Raw genomic sequence first — 10,027 nt, 5'->3', positions numbered from 1 at the left:
TTGCAGGGCAGGTAGGAACAGGCAAGCCTGCTTCACGTCTTGGGTGATTTCTCCTTTTCTTGCCGTGACAGGGTGACGGAGACACAACCCTGGTGTGGGCCAGAGTCCACCCTGGGATAGGAGGCCCTGCCAAGACAAAGTGGCCTGGTAACTGGGCGCTGTTTCCTGGGGAAAATGCAACCATTGTTTTCACACAAAACATGCCTCTGTCCCTGGTCAAGGCCCATCTGTAAAAAGTTATTTTCTTCAAAAGCCTGAAGGAAAAGGCTGCAAGAAGTGTGCTCTGAATTCAATCGCCGTACACACAGTTCTGGGCCAAGTACAGTAAGGCTAGCCGAGCAGGGTGACCCCCGATGGTGGAGGCAGGGCCATAGCCCCCAGCAAACAGGAGCAGCCTGACACACCAGGGATCTTAGCCTGAGCTTGGCCACAGACCCATTCAAAGCCTTGGCTACTCGCTGTCCTCTGAGTTTTACTTTTCCCGACACGCCAGAATATCACAATGAAATGATTGGAGGCCATGGGCCCTGTGAACGCCTTCTCCAGAGATTGCCATGGTCCTGGAATGCCCATCTCCCCTGTCCTGCCCGAAACCTCCCACAAGCTAATAGAATAGACCATGGCCTCCACCACATCATCCCCAGACAAGAACCGGGTGGGCCCTGTGGCCAGCCTCCCTCCTCCTGGCCAGCCCCTCCTGGTCCAGCCAGGTACAAGGCTCCCACCCACCAGTCCTCCCCGTCCCTGCGGGAGGGCACTGGAACTGGGCCTCCCAGCCAGGCGAGCATTGTGAGCGATCAGATACGGAAATTCTCCTACCACCACCGGGGCACAACCAGTGGAAATCCTGAGTCCTGGAAGGGAATTTTCATTACAATATTAAGTTTTAAATGAAGAAACTTTACATTTTAATTCCCAGTAAGATATCTGGATAACGCCGAGTTGCATTTTGTAAAGGACTGTGCTGCTCAAAGTCTTTCCTTACCACCGCCCAAGCCACCCCACAGTGTGTAGTCAAGGTGCCAGTAGAACTGGTGCCTGAGCCCGGACGAGGCGCTCTCATGCACCAACAGGCTCTGAGTCCACTGTGATGCCCAGTGAGCCACTCAACCAGGAGCCAAGGGGCTCAGGGGCATCAGAATCTGTGACCACACCCCGAGTGGAGCAAGTCCATGGGCAAATGCCCCGACATCCGCCCCAAGGGCGGCAGTTAGGTGCAGTGCTGGTCCTTCCAAGTTCCACGGTCAGCTTGGGGGGCATTCACACCACCCTGCCTGCTCTCCTGGGCCCCTAGCACAACACCGCAGTCAAGTTTGGCCTGAGCTGGTGTAGGACCAGTGTGTGGGGAAGGGCCCTGCCTGTGGCAGGCAAGGCTCTCTGGCCCTGGGTGCAGGCGAACCCTGAGGATGAGGCGGAGCAGCCTCAGAGGCAGATGCCAGAGAAGGGCTCCCCAGCGCTGGAGCAGGGCCTTCCAGGGGCTCCCAATTCCCAGCGTACCTCATAACCCTGGCACAGGAGGTTTGCTTATTTACTCTGGAAATAGCCATGCCACCTAGGCCAGAAGCCCACACGGCAGAAGCCTCCAAGGCTGGCCGTTTGCTCTTCTAATGACTCCAGAGTCTGGACAATCAGAGTTTCTGAGGCTGACACCAGCTGAAGTGTGTCTCCAGCAGGACATCTGCCACTGGAGCCCATGCCTAAGCCCGCACCTGTCCAGGGCACTCCTTGAGCAAGTAGGTTGAGTGAACAAGGGAAGCACCTCCTTCCACCCAGAAGTTAATGCTATTGTCTGCCTCATGGAGGCTGGGAAGGAGGACATCTTCATTCAGCCTCATTCTACAAACTTTCTCTCTTTCTCTAAATTATTTCCTCTTCCACCTCCACTGGGTCACCTCCCCAGGAGTGGATGAGCTGTCAGGGCTACTGCCCATCTGAGGGCCTTGGAGGGAACCAAGAGTGGGAGGAAGGCGAGGGTTATTCACAGTGCTGGGGGAAGAGCCTGGACGTAAGGGAGGGGCCCTGCCTTATTCCACCCCACCATCTGCGCTTGGGGCAGGGAAGGTCTAACAGTCAGCCTGGGCTGCCATAGCAAAGCACCACGGAGCTACCAGCATTTATCCTCTCAGCCCTGGAGGCTGGAAGTACCAGAGCAAGGCATCAGCAGGGCTGGGTTCTCCAGAGGCCTCACTCCATGGCTTGTAGATGGCGTCTTCTCCCTGCATCCTCACATGGTCGTCCTTCTGTGGGTATCTGCGTCCTCATCTCCCCTTCTTTTAGGACAGTAGCTATATTGGATTAGGCTTCAAAAAGGAAAATTAAAATTTGGGTCTCCAATTTACTCTGCCAAGTGAAAAAAATATCAAGCTGAAAACTGAGTCGTGCAAGAAGTTGCCTTTCCTTTTGTTCCTAAGCAGATAGTTACAGATAAAAGGTTAAGTATCTCCACAGGTAGCTGCTCTATGTTCATCTTATCTTACATAAAGTGCTGATTTACTGAGTGCAAGACGCATACATTATTGACTATACCCCACCAGCTCCTTTTCTCTTGCAACATGTGGATTCTGTAATGTGACCATAGCCTCCCTCCTTCCCCTCCAGCCTGCTTTTCCCCTTTAAATATTGAAGCCCTCAAAATCTTCTTTGGAGAAAGACACAGACCTGTCTCCTGGGCATGAGCTATCAACCTTGGCAAAATACGCTTCTAAATTCATTGAAAGCTGTCTCAGATCCTTTTTGGTTATAGGCCCACCCATACAAACTCACTCTAACTTAACTACCTCTAAAGATCTTGTCTCCAAATGCAGCCACATTCTGAGATATGGGGGTTAGAACTTCAACACAGGAATTTGTGGGGGACACAGCTCAGCCCATTGGTGGAGGATGTCTGCTAGCAGCACGTTCTGCAGGCCGGCCTCACCTGCAAAGCATGGTCAAGGTAAGAGCAGAAGCTGGCCTGAGGCAAGGTACTCTAAGATCAGCCTCAAGGGTAGAGATGTTCTGCAAAGGGATTGAAAACGTAACAAACTTGGCAGAACTTGAAGCTACAGCATCTTTTTCCATCTTGTACACTAGAACAGAGATAAGCAAATACTGCCCAGGCCAAATTCTACAGAGCGGATGAGCCACCTGCTTTGTAGGTAAGCGTGTCTGGAGCACCACCACACCCCTTCATGATCCTGTCATCTGTGGCTGCTTTTGCCAAGTTGGGGATGCTAGCCCAGAGGAGCCTCCAGGACCACTGCAGGGCCTCCCACCCCGCTTCACTAGAAAGGCCTTGTAGAAGCAAGATCGAGAGCATCCTTCAGAGGCAGAAGGAGCTGAGCTGAACGCTGGTTCTCCTGCTTCTTGGGTATGGACCTGAGGGGAAGACTCACTTTCACATTTGTAAAGTGAAGTTGCTAATATCAGCCTTGAAGGACTCCTGAGAGAATTATGGCAAGTAGCCAGTGTGATCACTTACCACAGACGCTGGCCCACAGAGGAGGTTCATAAACACTGAACAGATGCAAAACCTGGAACACGGCACGGGAGGTGCAGGTCAACAATCCTGAAAAATAAAGGGAAGGGAAAGGAAAGATATTTTCTCCATATCTTAAAATTTTTTTTTCAAAAACTTTATCAGGACAAAATGGAAGCAACTAGTTGAATTTTGTTCCCCAGGCGAACACTTACACACACACATGCACGTGCACACACACATGCACGCACACATGCACACACACGCACGCACACACACACTCATGCACACATGTGTGCACACGCGAACACACACGCACATGCACACACATGCACCCACACGCACATGCACACGTGCACACATGTGCACAGATGCACATGCACACACACACACAGAGACATGCACACACACACACGTGCACACCCGCATGCCCACATGCACGCACACGTGTGCACACACACGCACATGCACGCAGACACACATGCACACACACACATGCACACACACATGCACGCATGCACACACACACCACACACACACGCCTGCACCTCTGCACAGGGGGGGCTGATCATCCTTGCAGCAACGTGGTTCGGACAATTCCCTTATGGAGATACTCCCCACCTTGGTATTCTGCTCATAGAGTCTGCACATCTCTCTCACTGAGAGGTCAGCCTGAGAAGTGTGTTCCCCCTCCACTGCATGGATTGGCTCCACCTTAGCAAAGAGAGCCCCACAGTAAGTTTATTTTATCACAGGTTTCGGCCCATGACAAGTGCGACCAAATAGCTGGCTCTGGCAAGGGTGTGCCAGGGCACCTTGCAGACATTCCTTGATGCCTCTGTTTATTTGTTGGCTCCTTAACAGGTAAAATACTTCATCTTCCAAGACCACTGTGACTGCGTTGGTTAAGTTTAGCAGTGTGCTGTGCGAATGTGCAGTGCTTCTATTATTAAGCTGACATAAGAGAGGTAAATATTTCCCCAGTGACATGCAGCAGCCTGGCATCCAGGGACTCCTCTCCCAAAAGCCTTTCCAAATAGGGAAGCTTGCAGCACTCTAAAAATGAATCAGGGTACCCCCAAGAATTTGTGGATTTGAAAATATTCAACACATGCTCGAAATACCTTTCCTGTGAGGTATTCAGAAAGAACTGAAGTCTGAATAGGAAGATCTTGTGATCACAGAAAGTACAAAGGGCCGGCTGCACCGCCAGCCCCTCGATTCCCTGGCCAGGCATTTAAGGAAATTGCCTTGCACCTGTGTCCACTACTGTGTCCTCTGGGCACTGGCATTGTCAGTTTCAGATTCAAAAGTCTCGTGATGCTAGCTCAGGAACTCCAACTCATTGGGAAACACAAGAAACATTTCTCTTCCAAAACGCCTTCAAAAATTTCAAAAGTAATGAATGGCCTGAACGTTCAGAGAAAGTAAAAGAGTATAGTACCTAATATTTATTGAGCATTCACTATGTTCTGGGCACTGGGCTTAAATTGTCTTATTTGATCTCACCACCATTCAACAACATAAAGATAGTTACCAATTTCTTTCTTTTTTTTTTTTTTTTTTTTTACAGCGTCTCGCTTTGTCTCCCAGGCTGCAATACAGTGGCGTGATCTCGGCTCACTGCACCCTCCACCTCCCGGCTTCTTGTGCCTCAGCCACCCCACTTGGCTAATTTTTGTATTCTTAGTAGAGACGGGCTTACTCCATGTTGGCCAGGCTGGTCTCGAACTCCTGGCCTCAAGTATCTCCCTGCCTCGGCTTCTCAAAGTGCTGGGATTGCAGGTGTGAGCCACCACGCCCAGCCCCAATGTCAGTTTTCATTCATCCCTTCAGTAATAACAAATACGTATCGAGTGCCTACTGTGTACAACAGGGTGCTAGCTGCCAGGCATGTGGCAGAGAGCAAGACGATATCCCTCCCCTGGTGGGGCTGATAATCTAAGGGAAGGAGACAGACCACAGCAAAAGTCACAGTGTGATGAGACTGTGTCGGGCGGTGGTAAGCATCTCGGAGAAAAAAGGAAGCAGGCTTTGGGGTACAGGCAAAGAGAGCAGGGGCAGGAAGGACTTCTGGGAGGAGAGGGCATCTGAGCACGGACCTGAGAAAAGGAGCCGCAGCCAGTCTGGATGTGGGGGAAGCTCGCCTGCTTTGGGGACAGCAGTGCTCTGGCCTGGACGCAGGAGGTTACAGAGGACTCGGGTGGAGAGCAGGGAGCGAGGGCTGAGGGCCAGGTGGACACTGGGGAAGCAGGTAGGGCCTGACCATCAGGGTTCGTGGGGAGGCGTGACATCTTGGACTTTATGGTGTTTAGAGCATTCCAGAATTTTCAGTTCCATGATATTTCACTCTTTTAAAAAAATGCTGATCACACTCCACAGAGCTGACTTTACGACCAAACATACCATCAGAAAGCCACACTCTTGCAGGGAACTCTTGCTCCTGAATTATCCTTATCAAAATACAGACATTAGAAAAGAGATATAGCAAGTTTGTTCTTTGTACAGAGGCAGAAGAATTGACTGCAAAATGATCCTGTAAATGGAGCCAAAGAATGACCGCTTGATATTTTACCTTCTAGGCCTGTCATGTTATAACTAAGGTAGTCTGCATGGCTCAAATGCCCATGAATGGCAACTGCACGGACTATCGGGTTTGCCAAGAAGCCGTGAGCTGTCAGACCCACCCTGTCCCTGGCAGGCAGCTGACTGCTCCAACCCTCGTGTCAGCTCCATGATCGCAATGCCAGGCATTTGTTGGCACCAGCCCACAATAACGGGACAGAGGAATTTAGATCTACAGATGCTCTTACAGGGGAAACGGCTCCCTCGAGTCCTACATCTCCAATTCTGGTTGGGTTTACGGCAGTTCTTATCTCATTCTTCTTATGGCACTCCTCTCTGTGCCTGCTAATCACAGAATTCCTGGGTATTAAAAGAATATGGAGAGTCACATCCTGGAACCCCATGCTGCCATGGAGGGTCACGCCTGAATTCCCCAGAGCAGACGAACACAGTCTCCAGACAGGGTCACGCAGCATCCACCAACACACTTGGCCCTGGGTGTCACCACCCTGTCATACAATCCTTCCTGGAAATGGAAGCGGGTTCTGCTATTTCTCTATTACTTCTAGGCTCACTTTGAAAAACAGCCCATCATCAGCTGCCACCCTCACCTTTCCAAAACCACACGGTCTTCATTTCTCATGATTGACAGGATGGAAGACTTGAGTTTGGGCACAAAGACCTGTGGATCCAGCCCTGGAGGCTCATGTGGACCTTGAAGGTCCACTGAGCCAGGGCCTCCCCAGAGCTGGGGCCAGAGGCCTCAGCTTCCAGCCAGGGCCTGGGACAGGCCAGGTAGCAGCTGCTGGCTGGACAGCTTCTCGTCAGGTTCCCTGCCAGGAGGTGAGCTGGCTCCACGCTGATCTGGGAACATCTTGTCCACTTCGATGCTTTTGGACAGGACTTTTGTCAGAAACCACCCAGCCGCTACCCAGCCCCCAATCACCCTGCTGCGGTTTAGGCCCACCTCCTCCAGCACCCTCCTGCAGTGGGCATCCGTCTCCCCTGCAGGAGGCTGTGTCTTAGCGACTCATGGGGAATTGAAATGAAATGCCCTGGGGTATATCTCGGCCCTATGAGTGTCACTTGGCAGTGGTGGACTTCAGCCCACTGAAGAGTCCCAGGGCTATGATGGCTTCCAGGGAGAGCTGCGGAATTGCGCACGGTGATATGCAGAGGTGCTGCGGCTGCTCTCCAGCTGTCCTGTTCTCCCTGTAGCCTCACTGTGCCTTTCTGATCCACTCCATGTGCAAAGACACGGTGAACCACACAATAGGACCACGCTGCCAAACATGTGATCCCACAGCACATCCGTTGGTGTTCCGTGGGGCCCCTGAGTAAAAGGGCAGGAGCTCACACTGCCCGTCTGCTATGGCAGGGCGGTGGAGGGAGGCTGCAGGAGGGAGGGCAGGGCGGTGGAGGGCAGCACTGCTGGGGGGCGACTGTAGGGAAAGGCGGAGGTGCGCAACAGAGGCCTGCTTTGCAGCGGGAGACTTGGAAGCCGCTGGGCAGCAGAGAGCAGACCCACGGACAGGACTCCCTTCCCACATTTGTGGGCGTTTTGCTTCTCTTTGCTTTTGTGACGTTGCTCAGGGCCCGCAAAGTTCTTTTTGAAGAATTGTCTTTCCGTCTGCTTGCTTTTCCTCTGCTTATTGAGTACGTTGATTCATTGAGGTGACTGAGCTGTGAGCAGTTTCCCACTGGACACCAAAATGTACACGTACCGCAGACAGTGTACATTGAATCTCCCATAAGTGTGTGTGCTGTCAATGTGGGTCAGACATATGTGCCCAAAGTGTCTCTAAGTGTCCATTTTTCACACTGCCCGCACATACGCAGAGGAGATGCCGGAGAGAATTTCTGTGTGTTCTCTCTGTCTCCCACGTCTCATGTTTTAGAAAAGTGTCCTGTGAGCCTGTGAGAGGCTGTGCGTGTGTGTAGTGTAGGATGTGTGTACGGGTATGCTGTGGGTGTGCATTGTGTGTTCGTTGTGTAGGGTGTGTGGTGTGCTGTGTGTGTGGTATGCTGTGGTGTGTGCATAGTGTGGTATATGTGTGATATGGTGTGTTGTACATCTGTGTGGTGTGTGTGGTTTGTAGTGTGTGGTGAGTGCTGTGGTATGTAGTGTGTGGTGTGTGGGGTGCGTGTGGTGTGGGGTGTGGTATATGGGGTATATGGCATTTGTGTGTGTGTGCATACAATGTAGTATGCACATGGTGTATGTGGTATGTGGTGTATGTGTGATATGTGGTGTGTGTGTAGTATAAGGTGTGTGGTGTGAGTATGTGGTATGTAGCATATGTATGCTCTGTGTGGTGTGTGTGGTATGTGGGTGTGGTGTGTGGTGTGTGTGCTGTGTGGTATATGGTATGTGTGGTGTGTGTTTGTATGTGGTACGTGTATGTATGTGGTAGATGTGTATGTGGTATGTGCAATATGGTGTGGTGTGTGTGGTATGTGGTATATGTGGTGTGTGTGCTGTGCATGTGGTATGGGGTGTGGTGTGTATGTGGTATGTGGTATGTGTGGTGTGTGGTATGGGTGTGTGGTGTGTGTGTGTGGTATGTGGTATGTGTGGTGTGCTGTGTGTGCTGTGTGTGTGGTTTGGGTATGGTGTGTGTGTGTGTGGTATGTGGTATGTGTGGTGCGCTGCGTGCTATGTGCTTGCTATGTGTAGTGTGGTGTGAGTGTGGTATGGGGTGCGGTGGGTGTGTGGTATGTGGTATGTGTGATGTGTGATGTGTGGTGTGTGTGATGTGTGTGATATGGTATGTGGAGAGATGTGTGGTGTGTGGTGTGTGTGTCTGTGTGTGTGGTATGTGCTATGTGTGGTGTGCTGTGCGTGTGTGGTATGAGGTGTGTGGTGTGTGTGTGGTATGTGTGATGTGTGGTGAGTGATGTGTGGTGTGTGGTATGGGGTGTGAGGTGTGTGTGTGTGGTATGTGATGTGTGTGTGGTATGGGGTGTGTGTTTGTGTGTGTATGATATGGTATGTGGGGAGATGTGTGGTGTGTGTTGTGTGTGTGTGGTATGTGGTATGTGTGGTGTGTGGTGTGCTGTGTGTGATGTGTGTGTGTGGTATGGGGTGTGTGTTGTGTGTGTGTGTGTGATATGGTATGTGGGGAGATGTGTGGTGTGTGGTGTGTGTGTGTGTGGTATGTGGTATGTGTGGTGTGTGGTGTGCTGTGTGTGATGTGTGTGTGTGGTATGGGGTGTGGTGTGTGTGTGTGTGATATGTGTGATGTGTGGTGAGTGATGTGTGTGTGGTATGGGGTGTGTGGTGTGTGTGGTATGTTGTGTGCATTAATAATTCCTAGGCTCGGGGCTCTCTTCCCAGGGTCACTGGGTGACCCAGGCATTCCTTGAGCTGGACATGTCCACTGAGGGTTGGAGTGGTCTAGCACTCCCTCCCATCCTCTGAACAGTCCCCTTCACTGTCCGAGATGGTGCCTTCCTCCAGCAGACACAGGCCGGGCTCTGCAGCCCAGAACATGCATCGCTTTCACAGCCTCCTCACAGCCCTGTTCAGTGGCACCCTGCAAACCTCGGCTTTATGATCCTTGTGTCAAGCACATGGAAACTGGTCATAGCACCAAAAAAATGTCTGCTGTGAGATAGGTTTCTTCTGTTCACGAGGGCACCTTGGGGTTACACTTTAAACTCCTTTCTCGACTGCAACCACACTGTGGGCACACTGGTTAAAAAGAGTGTACGCACATCTGCACGCACACATGTTTGTACAACACACACGTCTCTGGGGTGCAGAGCTCTGCGCCGGGGCCTCTTCACACCAACGTGTGAATGATTATGAGCTTCGAAACCTTCCCAGGAAGCCGTGTTTTTGAGCACATCTCTGACTCCCAGTGCAGTGAGGTGAAGTCAGAACTCCCAGGTGACTCTCGCCACCAGGACTTCCCGGGGGGCCTACACCACGGCTTCTCCAAGGTGGCTCGCTGACCACAGGCATCACCAGGGCCGCTTGCCACGTGACGCTGCCCCTGCCCA

The sequence above is a fragment of the Macaca mulatta genome, chromosome 15 (assembly GCF_049350105.2).
Source record: "Macaca mulatta isolate MMU2019108-1 chromosome 15, T2T-MMU8v2.0, whole genome shotgun sequence".
Classification (NCBI taxonomy): Eukaryota; Metazoa; Chordata; class Mammalia; order Primates; family Cercopithecidae; genus Macaca; species Macaca mulatta.
Note: the sequence above shows the minus strand (reverse complement) of the source record.